The sequence below is a fragment of the Eriocheir sinensis genome, chromosome 23, assembly GCF_024679095.1.
Source record: "Eriocheir sinensis breed Jianghai 21 chromosome 23, ASM2467909v1, whole genome shotgun sequence".
Taxonomy (NCBI): Eukaryota; Metazoa; Arthropoda; class Malacostraca; order Decapoda; family Varunidae; genus Eriocheir; species Eriocheir sinensis.
Genome location: NC_066531.1, coordinates 19321288 through 19341313, shown reverse-complemented (window position 1 = coordinate 19341313; position 20026 = coordinate 19321288). Strand labels below are relative to the sequence as shown.

The window sequence follows — 20026 nt, the reverse complement described above, 5'->3', positions numbered from 1 at the left end:
CTCAGACACCCCAAAAGGCTACTACCATATCTTAAAACCACAATGAGTTTGGTCCATCAGCCTAATATTGTAGAAATACTTTAAGTAAACGAGTTTTACCATAAGTAGTATTGATTGATTGATTGATTGTTTATTGTTGCATTTAACAACAAAGGAGAAGGGAGGAACATGCCATCCCAACCCCCAGGCATTACATAGTGTGATTATATAATACACGAAAATAATCGTTCCTTATACCTCCTTCGATATCTCGCAAAGAGATAAACATTTCCCGCAGTGTTGCTGCCACTCTCTCAAAAGTTGTTTTGCGCAGACTCTGCTTCTTGTAGAGCTTATCTTGTGGGTCCCACAAGTGTCGATGCTGTCTCACTTTCTCTAGCAATGCCACCTCGGCCTCCCGGCTCCAAATCTTGTTATCTGCATCTGTCATTTCTTGTTTTATTGGCGCCGACATGTTGTTTACCTGGTCGCCAGTCGGCAATATAAGACGGACACGCTCAGCTGCAGAGAACTTGCCGCGAGAAGAGCTCCCAGACCCAGACCAAAAATGCTGCCGCGCCTGTATTGCCAGCCGCGAATTGCCAAGTGTAAAGCCGCCTTTAGAGGTGAGGTTCGTGATTTAAATGAGAAGAGATCGCAAGAAGAGAAGAGGGAGGTTTTTTGGAGAGTAATGGATATGAAAGTGAGAAAATAGTTCATAGGGTCGAGAGGAAGAAGGGAATAAAACTAACAGAAAAGGAGAAAGGGTGGAAAGTGACATATACGAATATTAATGGAACAGTTTCATCGTAGATAGAATTAACGACTATTTGAGAGACAAAGAACCTGATATTGTGGGGCTGACGGAAACTAAGTTGTGACTCAATTGAGGTGGTGGGGATTGGAGAAGGTGCAAACAACATATGGAGGAGAGACAGAAAGATAAAACAGGGAGGAGGTGTGATGTTAATGGTTAAAAAAGGCATTAGGGTGGAGGAGGTAATTGAGGGTGAAGGCTTGACAGAGGTGTTGAAAGTGAAAATTGTGGGTGCTGAAGGAAGAAGGAGGCATTATGTAGTAGGGTATGTGCCCCCATGAACAAGCGTATGGGATTGCGGGAATATAAACAAATGATACAAGAGACGGTGAGTTGCAAGGATGAAATGTTGAGGGCGTGTGAGAGAATACTTATAATGGGTGATTTCAACTGCATGGCGGTGGAATGGGAGGATTGGGAGACGCAGGGAGCAGACGAGTCGTGGGGAGGAAGACTCCTGCAACTGGCAGTGGAACATGTGCTGACTCAGTGGATCAAGGAACATGCCAGATTCGGGAAAGAAGGCGAGGCATCAAGACTAGGTATATATTTAGTAAGGCTCCGGAAATAATAGAAAATCTTAACGTAGATTGTCCAAAAGCAAAGAGTGACCATGAGATTGTGGAATTTGAAGTATTGCTGGTGATTAGTTTAGTATTTGATAATTCTTCTGTCCATGTTTTCGATGATAACGGTTTGTATTAACATATTTACAAACGATTCATTCAAAATGGCCGCGGAGGGGTAAGATGAACCTTTAAGTTTGGGGACAGATGAACCATCAGTTCATCTTACCCATCGTGTGAATTATTATTTTTTAATCCTCATTGTAATCTATTTGATATCAGATGCCGCGAAAGTACATCAGAAAAACGGGCCGGGCCCCTGTACCCCTCGATGTGATGAAAAGGGCCTCCGCTGCATTCGATATTGGAAAAAAGAAGAAAGAAAGAAAAGCAAAGGGCCACAAAAATACTGACTGATACGCCAGTCCGGGATGAAGTAGCAGCAGAGAGAGAAGAAAAATAGGCCGCCAAGGCGAATAAAGAAATTGTGAAGAATTTGTTTGGTAAGAGACAGAAGTCAGCATCTATAATGCCACTTCGGATGATGATAGTGAGGACGATGCATGCGAGACCATGGATTCACTTACACAAGACTCTGATGACGATATATCGGATGACGAGTTAATGGAAGGCGGTTTCGTGGTAGTGAACATTCATAGCATGAAGGAAACCACACAAAGATATGTCGCAAGAGTCGACGTAATCGACGGTGATGAAATCGAGGGAGTTTTCATGAAGAGAATCCCGGGACACAGGCCCACTGAAAGCAAACAGGCCTTCATAATCGACCACAATGATGAAGCATCATTCGATAAAAAAGATATTTCGGTGACACTACCAGCTCCGAAAAACTTGTCTGGTAGTCTGCGAAAGTCGAACCAGTTTGTGTTCCCATGTGACTTGGGAAGATTCAATCTCTCGTAGGCCTGTTGATGGACATAAGTGCATTTTGCTAAATTTTCAAAAGGATTTTTTATCCTTTTAAAAGAATGTATATGTACTATTGATACATAAAAAATGTGTACTATCCTCTTTTTTAAAGGCTTTAAAAAGGTGAAAGCCTTATCAGGAGAATATCAATTTTGTTTATGGTTAAAGGTAAATGACAGCTGCTCAAATGAACACTGACAGAGACAGGGTCACGTTACCAGGGAAGACCCCAGGTCGAAAAATCTAAAAAGTGGTTCATCTTACCCCACTTCCCCCTACCTAGGAGCCTGAGCCAAAAATATATTCACTCCTCACACACACACACACACACACACACACACACACACACACACACACACGTACAGTGTAATTCAAGCAAACATATCTAAATTGAAAATGCTCGTATCTCGCTTATTTCCAAAGTCAAGTTTTTTATTAACAATCGGCAGCGGACGGGAAAGAAATTGATAACCCGACGGGCCTGACGTGTGGGGTGGGCAGTGGAGAGAGAGAGAGAGAGAGAGAGAGAGAGAGAGAGAGAGAGAGAGAGAGAGAGAGAGAGAGAGAGAGCAAACCATCCGTCTACTGACCTGTATGTCCTCACTAAACTGAGGGAAATCACGAACGGTAGGTATAATAATTTATGAAGAGTAACGAGCCTCCATTATGGGAGGTAAGGGTTGCATATGACTTGCGCTACACTGTCGTGTCATCCTGACAAGATGTTGCATCACTTCCACTGTACCCCTCCACTAGTGGTGGCAGCGCTCCACACGTAGGCACGAAGCAAGCACTTAACGAGCATGAGTAAATCTTGTGTTTACACTTGTAATATTTGCTTTGTTTTGTGTATGCAGCTCAGCGTTTTAAGGAAGTAATTGTTTTGAATCTTCGTAATCTTCATTTTCAAGAAAATAAAAATGTACAAGAAATGCATTGTAATTCTCAGACAACGACGTTGTTTGTTAACGCGCATCGGATCCGGGGACGAGTTGGTTTCATTGCTTGTTTCTCCAACAGAAGTTCAGTCATCTATAGGCGATGGAAAGTTTTCAGATTCCGCCATAATCAACTTTACTTTTTAACTCTTAGTGGGTGATATTTTCTCAAATAGTCTCCAAAGCAAATACCCTTCACTCATCGTTAATCAAGTCATACTGAGTATACTATTCTGAGGAGACCTCGGGTAACCTTGTCCCAGGGAATCTACCCCAACGGCCGGTGGCAACACAGCAGGGTGGCGCACGACTGCCTGAGGTGACGGAGCCCACATACGAGGAGTCCGGCGGTAGTGGCGCGTGCCCTGTCGTAAGTGTAACCATTACGTACCCTTTGAGGCTCCTAAATACTCTTCCGAACGCATGTGACCAGTTGCTGTGTCGCGTGTAACCTAGATTGACGCAGCGACGGAGGGGCAGCCTGAGGGACCGAACACCGATTCCTGGTAAGTATTTCCGTGGGTTGCCTCGTAGCAGCACAAGAGGTTTGTACTGATGTTTCAGGAATAAGAAAGTGAAAGGATTGTATCACCTACAACAGTACTTCCTTCCGTGTATAGTCATGTGAGCTCGTAAATTCCACCGTCGGTTACAACAGAAACGGCAAATCGTGTATACTGCCCCTTTTCACCCCCCACCCCCTTTTCGTTGCTTTTTTACGTTGCTCAACTGGCAATTAGCACTACCCCAACTACTATCCCCTCCCTGTCTTTGGCTTTACAGTGCCTAAAGTCAGGGAACTCCATGACCAATAACCCAGGAAAACTACTGTTGTACAATCGTGGGACACAAGTGTTGACACACTGTCCACTGAGTTTCGTTCACCGGCCCCGACTTTAAAATATATACACCGCATGGAAAGAGGCTAATGTTCAGATATGTCACTACATATACACTCTCCATAATTTATTATATATGAATTTGTCAGTTGTGCACACTGATAACAAGTTTGTAATTTCGTTCAAATTTAGTCAAGGACAGCTAAAGTTGTTTACAACGCTATTATGCATTTGAATAAATGTTGTATTCATTCATGCAACGTCCTTCCTAAGAAAATACGAAGAAAACATTGATAACTTGCACAAATATTCTGATATGATCTAAAAATATATAATGATGAAACCATTTAACTCTCGCTTGACAATGTTATGTAATGACGTCATCGACCATGCCAGCCGGCGCATTTAGGAAACCGGTAGGCTATTGTGAATTGAATTGAATTACAAAGCTATTATTTTGCATTTAAGAATACTAAGCGATTCGTTTGCATTTATGAAACTAAGCCATTACTTTGCATTTACGAATACTAAGTTATTATTATGCATTTAAGAAAACTGCTATTATTTTGCAGTAACTTTTTTTGGTCAATTTACGGTTTCACCCAACCAACGATTTTCTCACGTGGTTCATGTTTTTCTGCTGATAGATTTTTTTATTTATTTATTTATATATTTTTTTTTTTACGTCGTTGCCTGTTGCGCTGGTAGGCATCTTCCTGGTGGGGCCTGATGGTCGGCCCAAGGCTTCTTCCAGGTGGGGCCTGATGGTCGGTCCAGCCCGTTCTGGCGCAGGCGAGTGTTTATAGTGGCGCCATCTTGCATTGGCTCATGCTGCCCCCCGGAACTCGTTCTTGATTCGCTTGGACGGCTTCCTCTAGAGTCCGGGTTGATGGGTGGTCTTCAGGACAGCATGTGGGTAGTTTTAAGCCACTCGGCGGTGACTGAAAAATCCGAGTGGTAGCGTGGGGATTCGAACCCGCGTTGTCCATCACGCGGTGAATGTGGGCCCAGTACGCTACCAGTTCGGCCACCGCCTACCCGTGTAGATGTAGAGAATTCCGTGATTTTGTTCCTCATTTCCGTCGCAAATGTCTACTTTTCGAGTTATGCCTCTTTTCAAGTTATGCCTATCCCCTTCCCTAAACGATCTTGGGGGACCTGTGGGAACACAGGGTTTCTGAGTGGGTTTGCATGAAATCGACTAATATGCATTTCAAATGAGGTCGAGAAATCAACAGAATCGCATTAGAACACCAGTGAAAAGGCATAGCCTACATTTGTTTTGGTTGGAGCGGGGAAGCGGCCATTGTGATGTAAGCAGTGTTGCCAACGATCCGCTATGGGTGAACATCCCATCCTGATCTGCGCATGCGCGGACTTTGTTTACATACACAGGGCGGATTATTTTCGGCACGGTACCATATCTTTTCTCGCTTACTTATTGTGATCTGTCCCACCCGAGTTTATATTTGTTTTTTATGAAAGTAAATGATGACGTATGTTTTGAATTTGGAAAATGCGTGAAATATGAAAGTTGATTCCTGCACCTCTTGTATGTCAGCAAATGTGATAAATGAGATAACCTGCACCCCTTGTATGTCGGTAAATGTGATAAATAAGATAACCTGCACCACTTGTAGGGGGAGGTGGGGCAAAATGGCATAGGTGGGTAATATGGACCACCCCGTTTTCTGTGTTTTTAGCTTCTGCCAGCTATTGATAATGATATGGACTTACTCCTCGGCTCATTAGTCAGCTGTAACATCGGGGCAAGTATGGACGCCGTCGTTTGTTTGTATGTGAAAAATCCCAGAATATTTTATCACCAGACGATCTATTGGTAAGGGTCTGATAAAATAGTGTTTGTAGGAATACTGTGACTCATAATTTCATGTGTTATTGCATGATTTTTTGGTGTTACTCTGTGAATGAGTCTGACTACTGAAACATTTTTCTGCACCGCCATTGTTCCGCTGAGATTGTTGTTAACATTTTCATTGCCCTTGGGGCAAAACGGCCCACTTAACAATAATAATTATTTTTTTGCTGCTAACTAACTCACAACTTCACTGAACAAAGATAAGGACAAAGTGTTCTCTGTTTCTTTTATATGAATATTAATTTTATGTTCAGGAAGGTAATGTCACTTTTCGTTTGTGAGTTCATGTTGTTCATGCTATTGAGCAAAAGAACAATTATTTTTGTAATGCATTAAGAACTTTTATGTTCAGAAAGGTAATTTCACTTGTGAGTAGTTTCATGAGAGTTCATTGGTGTTCATGCTATTGAGCCACAGATCATTTATTTTTGTAATGGAATAAGAACTTTATGTTGAGGAAGGTAATATCACTTTTCATTTGTGAGTAGTTTATAGGAACTAATTGTTCTTCATGCTACTGAGCCTAAGAGCAATTATTTTCTAATGGAATAAGAACTAGATTATTTTAGTTTTGTTAAGTAATCTTTCTAATGTGATTATCTGTCAAAACGTATGTTTGGCATGTTACCAAGCATTTCCATATGAGGGACATTTTGCCCCATACGTGAGGTCCGTTTTGCCCCGACCGTTGTACAAAATGGTCCACTTGTGGCTATTTTATTTTTTTAAATTCATGAGTAAAGGATCCAAAGTAGTTCTTCCAAAGAGAGTTTATTTTGTTTAATGATGAATAAAGATTGCAAAAACACCAAGTATCTTTGAATATTATTATTTGAATACTACAAAATTGATGCAAAATCTGGAGTTAAAACTTAAGGGTGCCGTTTTGCCCCACTTTCCTGTATTTTATTTTTTTTTTTTTTACAGCTAAGGAGACAGCTCAAGGGCGCAAAGAAAAAAAAAAGAAAAAAAGGCCCGCTACTCACTGCTCCCGAACAGAGGTTAAAGGAGTGTCCAAAATCAGAGGTTAATTTCGGGATCTTGAAAGAGTTCAAGTCGTAGGCAGGAGGAAATACAGATGAAGGAAGATTGTTCCAGAGTTTACCAGCGTGAGGGATGAAAGAGTGAAGATGCTGGTTAACTCTTGCATAAGGGGTTTGGACAGTATTAGGGATGAGCATGAGTAGAAAGTCGAGTGCAGCGGGGCCACGGGAGGGGGGGAGGCATGCAGTTAGCAAGTTCAGAAGAGCAGTCAGCGTGGAAATATCGATAGAAGATAGAAAGAGAGGCAACATTGCGGCGGAATTTAAGAGGTAGAAGACTATCAGTATGAGGAGGAGAGCTGATGAGACGAAGAGCCTTAGCCTCCACTCTGTCCAGAAGAGCTGTGTGAGTGGAGCCCCTGCACCTGCATCCCTTGTGATAACCTATACCCCTTGTATGTCGGTAAATGTGATAACTGTGATAACCTATATCCCTTGTATGTCGGTAAATGTGATAAGTGATATAACCTGCACCGCTTGTACGTCGGTAAATGTGATTGATGAGATAACCTGCACCCCCTGTACGTCGGTAAATGTGATAAATGTGATAACCTATACCCCTTGTAAGTCGGTAAATGTGATAAATGTAATAACCTATACCCCTTGTAAGTCGGTAAATGTGATAAATGTAATAACCTATATCCCTTGTATGTCGGTAAATGTGATAACTGTGATAACCCTTGAATGTCATCCTGGAATTGGGCCATTCTCTCATAAAAACTAGCATGCTGTATTGCCGCCATCTTGCCTGGACAAACTAGAATATCAACACTGTGATAGTAAACATTGGGTTCTGCGCATGCGCAGATCAGGATCGGATGGACTAAAATACATTGATGAGATTTGTCTCCACGCCGGGCTGCCCACAACATTTTCTTCCGTCACTCCAGAAACACAGACTGTGAACCGCGAACTTGTTTTCCACTGGAATGCCTCAGATTTGCTACACTTTTGTGTGCTGTCTGTAGCGCCGGTAGGGTTTTTTGAGGGGCGTTATAGACGGCTCCAGCCTGTTAGTAGGCTTCTTCCCGGTGGGGCCTGATGGTCGGCCCAAGGCTTCTTCCCGGTGGGGCATGATGGTCGGCCAAGTCCGTTCTGGCGTAGGCGAGTGTTTATAGTGGCGCCATCTTCCATTGGCTCATGCTGCCCTCCCGGAGCTCATCTTTAATCCTAGAATCTACAGTCCGGGTTGATAAGTGGTCTTCTGGACAGCATGTGGGTAGTTTTAAACCACTCGGCGGCGGCTGAAAAATCCCAGCTTGGTGACACCGGGCGGGGATTGAACTCGCGTCGTCCCGAACGCGACGCCGTCATGCTATCCATTCAGCCACCGAGTCCCACTGCCACTGTCTCCCCAATACAGTAAAGAGCTGTATTATTAAGTCATCACCCATAAGTTGTGTTGCGTTGTATTCCATTTTTACTTATTCCCATGTGCAGCCTTACCCGTGGTTATCAGAGGAAAGGGGTAGTCGTTTTTTTTTTTTTTCTAATGTTTCGTGATAAATAAAAAAAGGGGTGTGTGGCTTTAGGTTTGCTGTTGAACGATACGTGATCATTCATTAATTCCGTTCAGCGGGTTGTGTTCAAGTCCATATTTACGGCCGCGAGGATAAATATGAGCGGCCAGCCAGAGTTACGCCGCCATTTATTCCCGTTTATCGAGCACGCTTCATTAGTATTGGGGTTAGTCTAAGTCTATATATACCAAGTCAAGTCACCCTGCTTGAAAACTGCGACCGGTACGCGCAGGAGGCGGTTTTGGGGCGGAGCAGGGGAATGACGTCACTTGGAGCTAAAAAAAAAAAAATACACGCCAGTTCAGGGGTGACTAAAGTTGGGGCCGTATGTGCACTCTGGATGTGCATTCTTGCCTTCTTTCACAGCGCGTTCAGGCAACCCACTGACGAAAAAATATGTATTTTTATTGTGTTATTGCGTGACGGTAATTTCAATGACTACACACGGCGGTGTGGGATGTGAGGGAGGGCATGTTGAAGTGATGGATTTAAATTAGTCCGCCTTTCCTCGTTTTCTCTAAATCCCTGTTTCTACATTCTCTAGTTTGTCTCCAAGCAGTGTCGCGCATAAACCACGCCTTGGCTGTGTCTCCTCCCACAAACCTGCGTATGACTTGACTTCGTGTATATAGACTTAGGGGTTAGTGATGCCCAAATTGGCACACGTAATCCGCGGGGAGAGAGTGAACGATATACATTATGCCAGCAGTCTTTCCTTCCGTCTGTTGTAGTTTTACTTTATGTTCGTCTATGGGGAAGTTTGTCTTGTAGTTTTACTTTATGTTCGTCTATGGGGAAGTTTGTCTTGACTTATCCACCAGATGCTTGCAGGATTCCTTGGCCCACACGTGTGCTCGCAAGACCACATTATTGAATCAAAGACAAGGAGAAGCAGTTGGTTCGAGTTGTCTTTCGACATTAGATATGAAAAAAAATAGTTTCATCAGACATGGGTTATTAGTAATGATATAGTAATATTAATGACTTATAAGCACAAGGTTTATATTTTCTTGTGATCTTATCGGAATGCAACTTTTCTACTGTATTAGATGTACTAGATTAGGACACATCATGTTGCAAAACAAGGAAGGACTTAAACAGTTAAACTTGCATTGTTTAGAAAGGCGAAGGGTGTGTGGTGGCTTGATAGAGGTTTTTAAATGAATAAAAGGCCTTAATAAGGGATATATTAATAAGGTTTTGATGGTAAGAGAACCGGGTAGGACACGTAGTAATGGGTTAAAACTGGATGAATTCTGATTCAACAGGGACGTAGGCAAAAATTGGTTTACTAACAGAGTGGTAGATGAGTGGAACAGGCTGAGCAGTCATGTGGTGAGTGCCAATACAATTGTCATATTCATAAATAGATTAGATAAATTCAAAGACAGTGATATTAGGTGGGGTTAGATTCACAGGTTCACATGGGCTGCCTTGTACCGGCCTACCGGCCTCTTGAAGACTGCTACAGTCTTATGTTCTTGTTTATGTTCTTATGTGTTATAGACGAGATATTTTTTAATTGTCTTGTTTAACATTTATTTAATCGTTGTTTACTTTTAACAATAATTAGTTAAATTCAATTATAGTGTTTTGTAATCACAATACGATTGTAAAAGATACATATCCTTTAAAAAAAATTACAGGCGATTACTGGAATCATATACGAAGTTAACAGAAATAGGTATTGATGACCGAGTATAGTAATAAATTACAAGTACAGTAATCAGCATCTTGGTGATAATAAGAAAATCAAAAGTTTTAGGAATAGTAATAGAAGCACCGTAATATGTCGCCGTGTTTGAGTTAAACATTTCTTCCATTTTCTTTTGAGGAGATTGAGGATTGAAAGAGTCTCACTATAGACAAATTTGACGAAAAGGTTTGTTACGTTAGATGTAAATTCAAATGGTCTCGTTTTTGACGTTTAAATGAAAAATTAAGTGATGTACATTACAGCACTGCAGCCACTGACACGAGAGCTACTCAACAGGCGCCGTGTCCGTCTGTCTGTCCGTCTGTCTTCTGCCCTGGAATACCATGATAGGAAATAAACCCCGACACTCAGGGCCGCTTTCACAGTCACTGTTTGTTTTGATCGTTACCAATTTTTTTTTTTTTTTTTTTTTTTTTACAGCAAAGGAGACAGCTCAAGGGCACAAAAAAGTAAACATTAATAAAAAAAAAGCCCGCTACTCGCTGCTCCTAAAAAGAATCCAAAGAGGTGGCCGAAAGATAAGTCAGTTTCGGGAGGAGAGGTGTCCTGATACCCTCCTCTTGAAAGAGTTCAAGTCGTAGGCAGGAGGAAATACAGATGAAGGAAGATTGTTCCAGAGTTTACCAGCGTGAGGGATGAAAGAGTGAAGATGCTGGTTAACTCTTGCATAAGGGGTTTGGACAGTATAGGGATGAGCATGAGTAGAAAGTCGAGTGCAGCGGGGCCGCGGGAGGGGGGGAGGCATGCAGTTAGCAAGTTCAGAAGAGCAGTCAGCGTGGAAATATCGATAGAAGATAGAAAGAGAGGCAACATTGCGGCGGAATTTAAGAGGTAGAAGACTATCAGTATGAGGAGGAGAGCTGATGAGACGAAGAGCCTTTGCCTCCACTCTGTCCAGAAGAGCTGTGTGAGTGGAGCCCCCCCACACATGAGATGCATACTCCATACGAGGGCGGACAAGGCCCCTGTATATGGACAGCAACTGTGCAGGGGAGAAGAACTGGCGGAGACGGTACAGAACGCCCAGCCTCGAGGAAGCTGATTTAGTAAGAGATGAGATATGAAGTTTCCAGTTGAGATTTTGAGTTAAGGATAGACCGAGGATGTTTAGTGTTGAGGAAGGTGATAGCTGGGTGTTGTCAAAGAATAGGGGATAGTTGTTTGGAAGATTGTGTCGAGTGGATAGGTGGAGAAACTGTGTTTTTGAGGCGTTGAAGGACACCAGGTTCTTCTTGCCCCAATCGGAAATAATAGTAAGGTTTGAGGCTAAGCGTTCTGCAGCCTCCAGCCTTGAGTCGTTAAGTTCCTGAAGGGTGCGATCGACGCTATAATTTTCCACGTGAAACTGGCCTATGGGGTAGTGGCGGCTGCAGAGGAAGGGAGAGCTGTTGATAATGTGTGGTAATGTGCGGTGCTAGGCTAACCCCGCAGCCGCCACTACGCCATCGGACAGTTTTACGTGGGAATACTATAGCGGCGATAACAGCCATTGGTAACGATCAAAACAAAACAAAATGACTGTGAAAGCGGCCCCCAGTGACGCCGATACTGTCGAGATGGAAGACGGAGAAGAAAAATTGTGCACTTATGTTCTTTATGAGAGCTACGTGAACTTAGAGAGAGAGAGAGAGAGAGAGAGAGAGAGAGAGAGAGAGAGAGAGAGAGGAGAGAACGTTTGATGGGTACTGTGACGGCATTGCTTGTGTTGTGCCCTCGTGGTTGGTGGCCCCGCACGTGTAGTTCCCGCGTGTTCCCGCCTCAGGTGCTGCAGAACGAGGCTCTGTCTGCTCACGATCACGCCTAGGTCTGGTTGTGCGCCACCACCGCGCCCTGCGCACCAAAGGGAAGGGAGGCCGCGGGTGAGTGCGGGGCAGCGTCCAAGGGGGAAGAGACACGTTACCATGAGGAGTGCTTGTTAGTAACCTTAACCTGCTTGTGAAATTAGGTCAAGGCTGCGTCGAACAGAAGAGGAAAAGGAGGACTAGAATGAGAGAGAAAGTTGGGGTATAGTAATATTGTGAGATGAGGTGAGGGTTGTTAGGAAGAAGAAATTGAATAGGAGGAATGACGAAGGTGAGGAAAGACTGCAAGTAGGTTAATGACAGATGGTTTTGCTCCAAGAGTGCATTGAAGGGAGAGGCAGATAGATCAATCAATCAATCAATGGGGGCATACGCCGGGGGGCGCGTTGCCTCGCCCACCTACGACGCCAAGCCCTGGGGTTCACTCCGGGGGAGTCTCCATGCAGGCCCCCTTCCCAACCCGAATACCTTCCGGCAGGATCTAATGACTTGCTCAAGCCACAACTCCGTGGGCGTCCCCTTGGCCTCCTCCACTTAGGGAGAGACAACCCGATAAGCAGGATCAGCCTCCGGATAACGTGTCACGTGCCCGAATAGCCGGAGTTGGCGTTGACGGACTATGCAGGTAATATATGTCGAATCAGTCTCACGGGGTAGTCGCCAGTTTGACACAAAATCATTCCAGCGATAACCCATGTAGTGTAGCAGATAAGCTCACATATGGGAGGTATTGTGCACTTCATGACTAAAGCATGAAATTTTCAGGAGTGTTTCTGTATACCATAAAGTTCATTCTCAGTTGTGGAGGCATTTTTGATCTGGCCTCTGAGGCCAATGAAAGGTCGTTACACTTGTGCGATGTTAAAGCTCCATTTTTGCACTTTTCGATTGAATGATTACCACACACACCATTTTTAAACATAAGTCTTAATTTATTGTTGCATATAGTTATGCAGACTTACAATTCAGCAGGAGATCACTGCATAACAAAACAAAACCAAAAACAACCAAAAATAAAAAAAGGACAAAAAAAGTTCGATAAAGGACTCCAAACAGTGCTTATTGAATATGCAGACAATAGTCTGAAGAACATACATAGGCCTAGTCTCAGTAAAGTACAATATCCATGACTTGTGGTAATCTGTAACAGAACCAAAAAGAACCAAGAGACAAAAAAAAAAAAAAAAAAAAGACAATGTAAAATGATAGATTAATGACTTCAGGCAGTGTATATTAATGCTACGCTTAATGCGGAGACAATAGTCTGAATAACACAGAAGATATGTTTTCTAGATCCTAGCAGTCTCCTGAACAGGTACACAGGGCAGTACACTTGAGGGCCGCTTTACTGCACTTGCAGCGCCCGCCACACCCTTTCTTGCAGCCACAGTGTATTAGTTCATAGCAGGATTTTGATGCTTCTGGAAGGGTGGTCCAGAGTGGCTGCCATCCTGCTGCTTCCTTGACCCAACCCCAATCAGAGGGACTTGGAAGTTCAGGGTCAGGAACTAATGCATTGTTCCAGATGTTGGCCTGGTAGGCGGCACGCTTAATATGTTGCATCAAAGCAGCCTTTGTGGGTGGAATGTTCTCCAGGGTCCTGGACTTCTGAGTGAAGAGCTGTTTCCTGGCTTCATTCACCTCCATGGTATCGCTGGTCCGATCATACATCAGAACCACAAAGCGCTCGACTCGTGATAGGGACAGTTCACTGACATCACCTGACATTTGCTGGATTTCGTGAAAGGCCTCTGTCACTTCAGGCAGAGTCTTCCAAGTGTCCCAGGAAGTTTTCTTGCCTCTCCCGGCAAATGAGGACACTGTGTCACCCTGTGAATGCATGGAAAAATGGGAGAGTGGCACAGGTTCTTGGATCTAGATTTGAAGCCAATTTGTGAACAGCAATGTACCGGAAACTGGCACCAGTACCAAGAGCTATCCACATCTCATCTGGGTTGATCTTCATGAATCCAGCCACTGCAATTACCAAAACATCAGTGTCGACTGTGCGTATCATCACTTTCTTGGCTCCCTTCTGAACGGCATCTGACACATGCAGAAGCAGTCGCGTGTCTGCTTCCTCGTGAGAGCATGGGGTGAGGTTGGACAAATCACACTGGGCAGGAGAGCACATTGCGTCCACAGGTTGCATAGATCTCCTTCCCATCCTTGGTGACAAAATTGCTACTTGTTGAGAGAGGAAACTGAACAGCTCAGTTTTGTTCTCATCAGCACGTAGAAATCTTTCCAGTTCTTTGGTATGGTAGTGTTCGGGGACACTCGTCTTCTGACACCCCTGCCTCTTCTGACAAAGGAAACGGTTAGTGAGGACATGGGAAGGGTCTTTGAAGGGCTTCAGCACCCTCCTCGCTTCCATATATCCTCACCGAGTAGGTCACGCCCGTTCGGTAGGTGTCTTCCTACCTACTCCTACTATAGGATCGCAAAACAGTTCATAGTAATCCCAGCAACTTTACGAGAGGCTTTTCAAACAGCCGAACGTAGGCGCCGTTTAGGATGGGAAAGAGCCTACATAGAGACTTCAGATTTGCCTGGAGTAAACCTTGAGGCGGTCTCCCTAGGGTGGGCTAGACGACGCGCCCCCTAGCGTATGCCCCAATGATTAACTGATTTCCTCCTCTCCGGCACTCCAGGAGGCTTCGTGATCATCGTGATGCGCCATGAGTTCCTACAGACCGTGCCTTCCTACAAGGACAAGCTGGAGCCTTACATGGACCAGCTGGAGGCGGACGGGAAGTGGAAGAAGGTAGGGAGAATCGTTGCCAGATTATCGTACTCAGAGCATAGTATTTACCGTTTTTTGACACCTAACTATTGCCAAGAAACATCAGGAATTCACTATTTTAATGATAGATATAAATGAATCTAGTTATTGAGCCCCAGGAGACAGTTTTGGGGTCGGAAGTTGGTAAATATAAAAGGCTGAGTACAACTATCTGGCAACATTGGTACAAGAAAACATTTACTCTAATCAAAGTTTCTGTCTGGCGGGGCTGTTCACTGTATGGGCGCCTGTCACGACACACTGGTATAAGGAGATGGTCAGCAGCTGGCCAGGGGGAGAAGGTCACGTATTTGAAATGATGGTCATAATTCCTTCAGGTGGAGCGGCGCATCGTCCCAAACTATTTCTGTGACAAGGAGGGTCTCGTCTTCGTCTTCCGCATCACTAAGCCTGAGTGAGGAGGAAGAGGAGGAAGGAAAGGAGAGATGAAGAGGAGGAGTTATGGTGCTGTGCCAAGGCCGTCTCTGTGTAACAGCCTTGGCTTTCGTCGCGGCACCCGAGACTGAGGTGTGAATTATCGTGGTATCATGGCGTCTACGATGTTATATGATAGTCTACGCATAGGGCACATTTGTCAGTATTAATCATATTATTGAAATTGTCGTAAAAATCTGTTTTAGTTTATAAGACTGAGGCTGCAGAATCCTTAACCTCAGACCTTGCTATCATCTCCGATTGGGATAAAAGGAAACTTTGGGTTTTTGTGTCCTTCAATGCCTCAAAAACCCAATTTATCCACCTTTCAACTCGACACAATCTTCCAAAAACCTATCACCTATTCTTCAACTACACTCAGATGTCACCTTATAATTCTTCAGAACTAAATATCCTCGGTCTATCCTTAACTCAAAATATTAACTGGAAACTTCTCATCTCTTCTCTCACTAAATCAGCTTCCTCGAGGTTGGGCGTTCTGTATCGTCTCCTCCAGTTCTTCTGCCCCGCACCGCTGCTATCCATATACAAGGGCCTTGTCCGCCCTTGTATGGAGTATGCATCGCACGTGTGGGGGGCTCCACCCACACAGCTCTTCTCTATCTTTCGGCCACTCCTCTGTTGTAAAAAAAAAATAAGGTCGCTGATTATGTAGCTGTATGTGTGTGTGCATGTGTAATGGCAAGTTGCCAGAACACGATAACGAAGACCTCATACTCGTCTGCTGCGACTATAGTATACGTTTAGGAATGCTTGGTCTGGGTCTTGGGGTCTTGATGATGTACAGACATGTGTATATATATAATAAACGGGTGCCTACTTCCCCTCAGAATCATGTTAATCTTTGTTTGTTTCTCAAGTTAATTTAAGTGATTACTCATCCTAATTTTAAATGCGTCTGCTGTTCCTAATGTATAATGCGTCTGCTGTTCCTAATTTATAATGCGTCTGCTGTTCCTAATTTTAAAAGCGTCTGCTGTTCCTAATTTTAAAAGCGTCTGCTGTAGCCCTACGGGGGGCAATGCAGAGGCAGTTAGCTTATTTAATCTGAAAGTCAAGTGAAATGATCAGCAATTTAAGTTAAGTAACAGTAGTGAAGTATATGTGGCAGTGAGCATGTGGAAGGATGAGATGGAACGAGAGAACAAAGATTAACGAAAATAATAAAAAAAAACTCACTCCCATCCCTCCCTTCTCCATACTTCCTTCCTCGAACAGAGTCGTCCACCACTGGAACAGCCTCCCCGCAGAAGTAGTCAGTGCGGAAACGATCAACTCCAATTCCACTGACAGTCACTTTACTGCGTCGGGAGTGAACTGAACGTATCCAAGGTCACTTAATGTTCTTAGTTCTGTTATTTTCTTCTTCTATTATGAGCTATCATCATCATCATCATCATAATTTCGTTTTACGTCCGTTTTCACTCTTCCTGAGCGGTTGGACGCTTTATGGGTCTCCTCTATTCTGCTCTGTCTTCTGCCTGATGCTCATCCAATCCCATCACTGCCACGTCTTCCTGTATACACCTTCTCCACGTTTTCCTAGGTCTACCAACTGGTCTCCTTCCTTTTACTTTCAATCTCTCCAAAACTCCCAGCACTGTATCCTCCCCTGCTCCCTTCACATGTCCAAACCATCGGAGTCTTTCCCATCGGAAGGAGTTTCTTTTCAAACCGAGTCATCCGTCACTGGAACAATCTTCCTTCAGAAGTGGTAAATGCGAATACTATCAACTCCTTCAAATATAGAATCGACCGTCACTTCGCTGCGTCGGGAGTAAACTGAATATTGAGGTGCTTTCATCTGCTCCTCAATATCGAGGTGCTTTCATCTGCTCGTCAATGTCGAGGTGCTTTCATCTGCTCCCCAGGCCCCAAGTGGCTGTCGAGCAGATTAAATCACCAAAGCCGGCAACCTCGTAATGAGCCAATAGGCTTTATGTTGCCTGCATTTCCATGTTTCCATGTTTCTGAGGTGGTGGCGGAGTGGTTAGCGTGCCGGCCCCGCATTCGCAGGGTTGATGATGATGAGGGTTCGAATCCGCCGCTAACCACCTGGGATTCTTCAGTCACCGCCGAGGGGCCTAAGACTACCCACATGCTGTCCTGAAGACTACCCACCAACCCGGACTCTAGAAGAAGCTATGCAAGTGAAATCAAGAATGATCTCCGGGGGGCAGCATGAGCCAATAATAATTGCGCCACTATAAACATTTGTCTGCGCCATAACGGGCTCGGGCCCACCATCAGGCCCCTAATAAAAAAAAGCCTACTGGCGCTTTAGGTCACGTGTAAAAAAGGAAAAAAGAAACTGTTTCCAGGTCCTCTACTCCACATCTGTAAGCTACATCTGCACCGGACACTCTATCTTACCATTCTCTCCACAACTCCCAGCACTGTGTCCTCCCCTGCTCTCTTTACATGTCCAAACCATCGGAGTCTTTCCCTTCTGAGCACTGTTTCCATGCAGGTCCTCTACTCCACATCTGTTAGCTACATCTGCACTGGATCGACACCCCTCTATTATGAGATATGGAACAAAGAATAAAGAAGATAATAAATTGCTCTCCGCCTCCCTCCCTCCTCCTTCCTCGAATTGAGTCGTCCGCCACTGTAACAGCCTTCCTGCAAGAGTGGTTAGCGCATACTGTGTGATTTTCAATTAAAACAAGAAACATGTGTGCAATATTCATGCAGTGGAGGAAATGATAACACTCGTAATATGATAATAGAAACCAGTAAAGGAAGGAACATTAATTTAGTGCATGAAACCAATTATAATCATTTTCCACAGCTATAGGTTGTTTTTTTCTTCTTCTTGTTTTAATAGTTTTCTTCTTCTTCTATATGAGAGAGAGATAATAATGATAATAATAATAATAATAATAATAATAATAATAATAATAATAATAATAATAATAATAATTACAATAACAAACATGAGAAGTGTGATAAAGGAGAAGAGAGGAAGAAGAGAAAAGAAAAAGAAGGAGAAAGGAGAGAATTGCAGAAGAATAAAGAAGAGGAAAGAAGGAATAGAGGAAACAGAAGGAAGGGAGATAGAAATAATGGAGATATATAACAATAGAGCGGGTCAAAGTGGGACGGTGGGGGGGGGGGGGGCGGTACTCGGCTCACCTCAAAACAAAACAACGTGACTGAGAAAGAGTAAGGGAGGAGAGGGAGAGAATGTAAGGGAGGAGGGAGGTGGGAACTGGGAAGGGAGGAGATGAGGAAAAGAAAGGAGAGGGAGAGAAAGAGTAAGGGAGGAGAGAAGATGGAAGAGAAGAGAAGGGAGGGGAGAGGGAGAGAAAGAAGTGGATGGAGTGAAAGGGAGGATAGAGGGAATAAGGGAGGAAAGGAGGGGATGGAGGGAGGTAAGGAGTAAGGGAGGTGATAAGAGGGAGAGAGGGCTGTAAATAAAGGAAGGTGAGGGAGAGAAAAAATAAGGGAGGAAAGGAGGGGATGGAGGAAAAGGAAGGTGGTGAGGGAAATGAGTAAGGCGAGGTTCCCACTATTCCGTTTTGACCGATCCGTCGACGTTAATAATGACCTCAAAATGACGTCAGCTAAATAGCGGCCGCTCGGCACGGATGATCCACTCCGTCAGTCCATCGCTCATCATTAATTTTGTTGACAAACATATGGACAGCATTAATCACAATGACATCTTGTATATGTTATTTTGTAGCTAAGTACTTATATTTCATATTCATGATATGTAGGATACTAGTTTTCATTCTGTGGAGCACCATCTCTCCTCCTCTAAACCTCACCTTCTCTTCCTCACCGAAACACAGATTTCTCAGGATACTGAGAACAATCTCTACTCTGTTCCCTTCTACTATCTCTATCCTAAATTTTAATCCAAAGCTGGATGTTGCGTCTACGTGCGCAACGACATCACTTGCTTTCGTGCCCACAACCTTGACTCTTCTGAATTTTCCACCATCTGGCTAAGACTTCATTGTCATACTATTATTAAATACATCTGTGCTGTTTATATCTCACCCAACTCTACTATCTATGTAAAATTCTTTGACTACTTGAACTCTAAAGTGGAGCACATCTTGACCCACTCTCCCTTCACTGAAATGTCCATCCTAGGATATTTCAATGTTCACCACCAGCTTTGGCTTTCATCCTCTTTCACTGACCAGCCTGGTGAACAAGCCTACAACTTTGCTATCCTCAACGACCTAGAGCAGTTGGTCCAGCACCCTACACGTATTCCCGACCGTCTTGGAGACCGGCCCAACATTCTAGACCTCTTCCTTACCTCAAACCCTTCTGCATATTCTGTCAAACTGTTCTCTCCGTTGGGCTCCTCCGATCACAATCTTATTTCTGCATCCTGTCCTATCGCTCCTGTACACCCTCTGGACCCACCGAAGAGGCGATGCTTCTGGCATTTTGCTTCAGCTCGGTGGGACGACCTGAGGATGTACTTTTCCGATTTCCCGTGGAATGATTATTGCTTCCAGGATAGAGACCCCTCTGTGTGTGCTCAGCGCATCACAGAGGTGATTGTCTCTGGAATGGAGGCATACCTTCCTCGTACTTTCTCGACTCCACACGCTAAAAAGCCTTGGTTTAATCACGCTTGTTCTCGTGCTGTCAATGATAGAGAGGTAGCTCACAAAAGGTACCAGAGCCTTCAAACTAATGCTAATTATGAACTTCACATTTCTGGCCGGAATCATGCCAAATCTATTCTCCGACTAACCAAAAACTCTTTCATTAATAGAAAATGCC

General features: G+C 44.0%; 1 long non-coding RNA gene across 1 annotated transcript; it reads left to right on the top strand.

The window, feature by feature from the left end:
• The first annotated feature begins 3550 nt into the window (after positions 1-3550).
• On the top strand, positions 3551-15246 carry LOC127002538 (uncharacterized). The gene is made up of 3 exons (XR_007756328.1): positions 3551-3736; positions 14685-14797; positions 15154-15246. It is a non-coding gene; the product is annotated as an uncharacterized LOC127002538 (long non-coding RNA).
• Positions 15247-20026: the final 4780 nt, after the last annotated feature.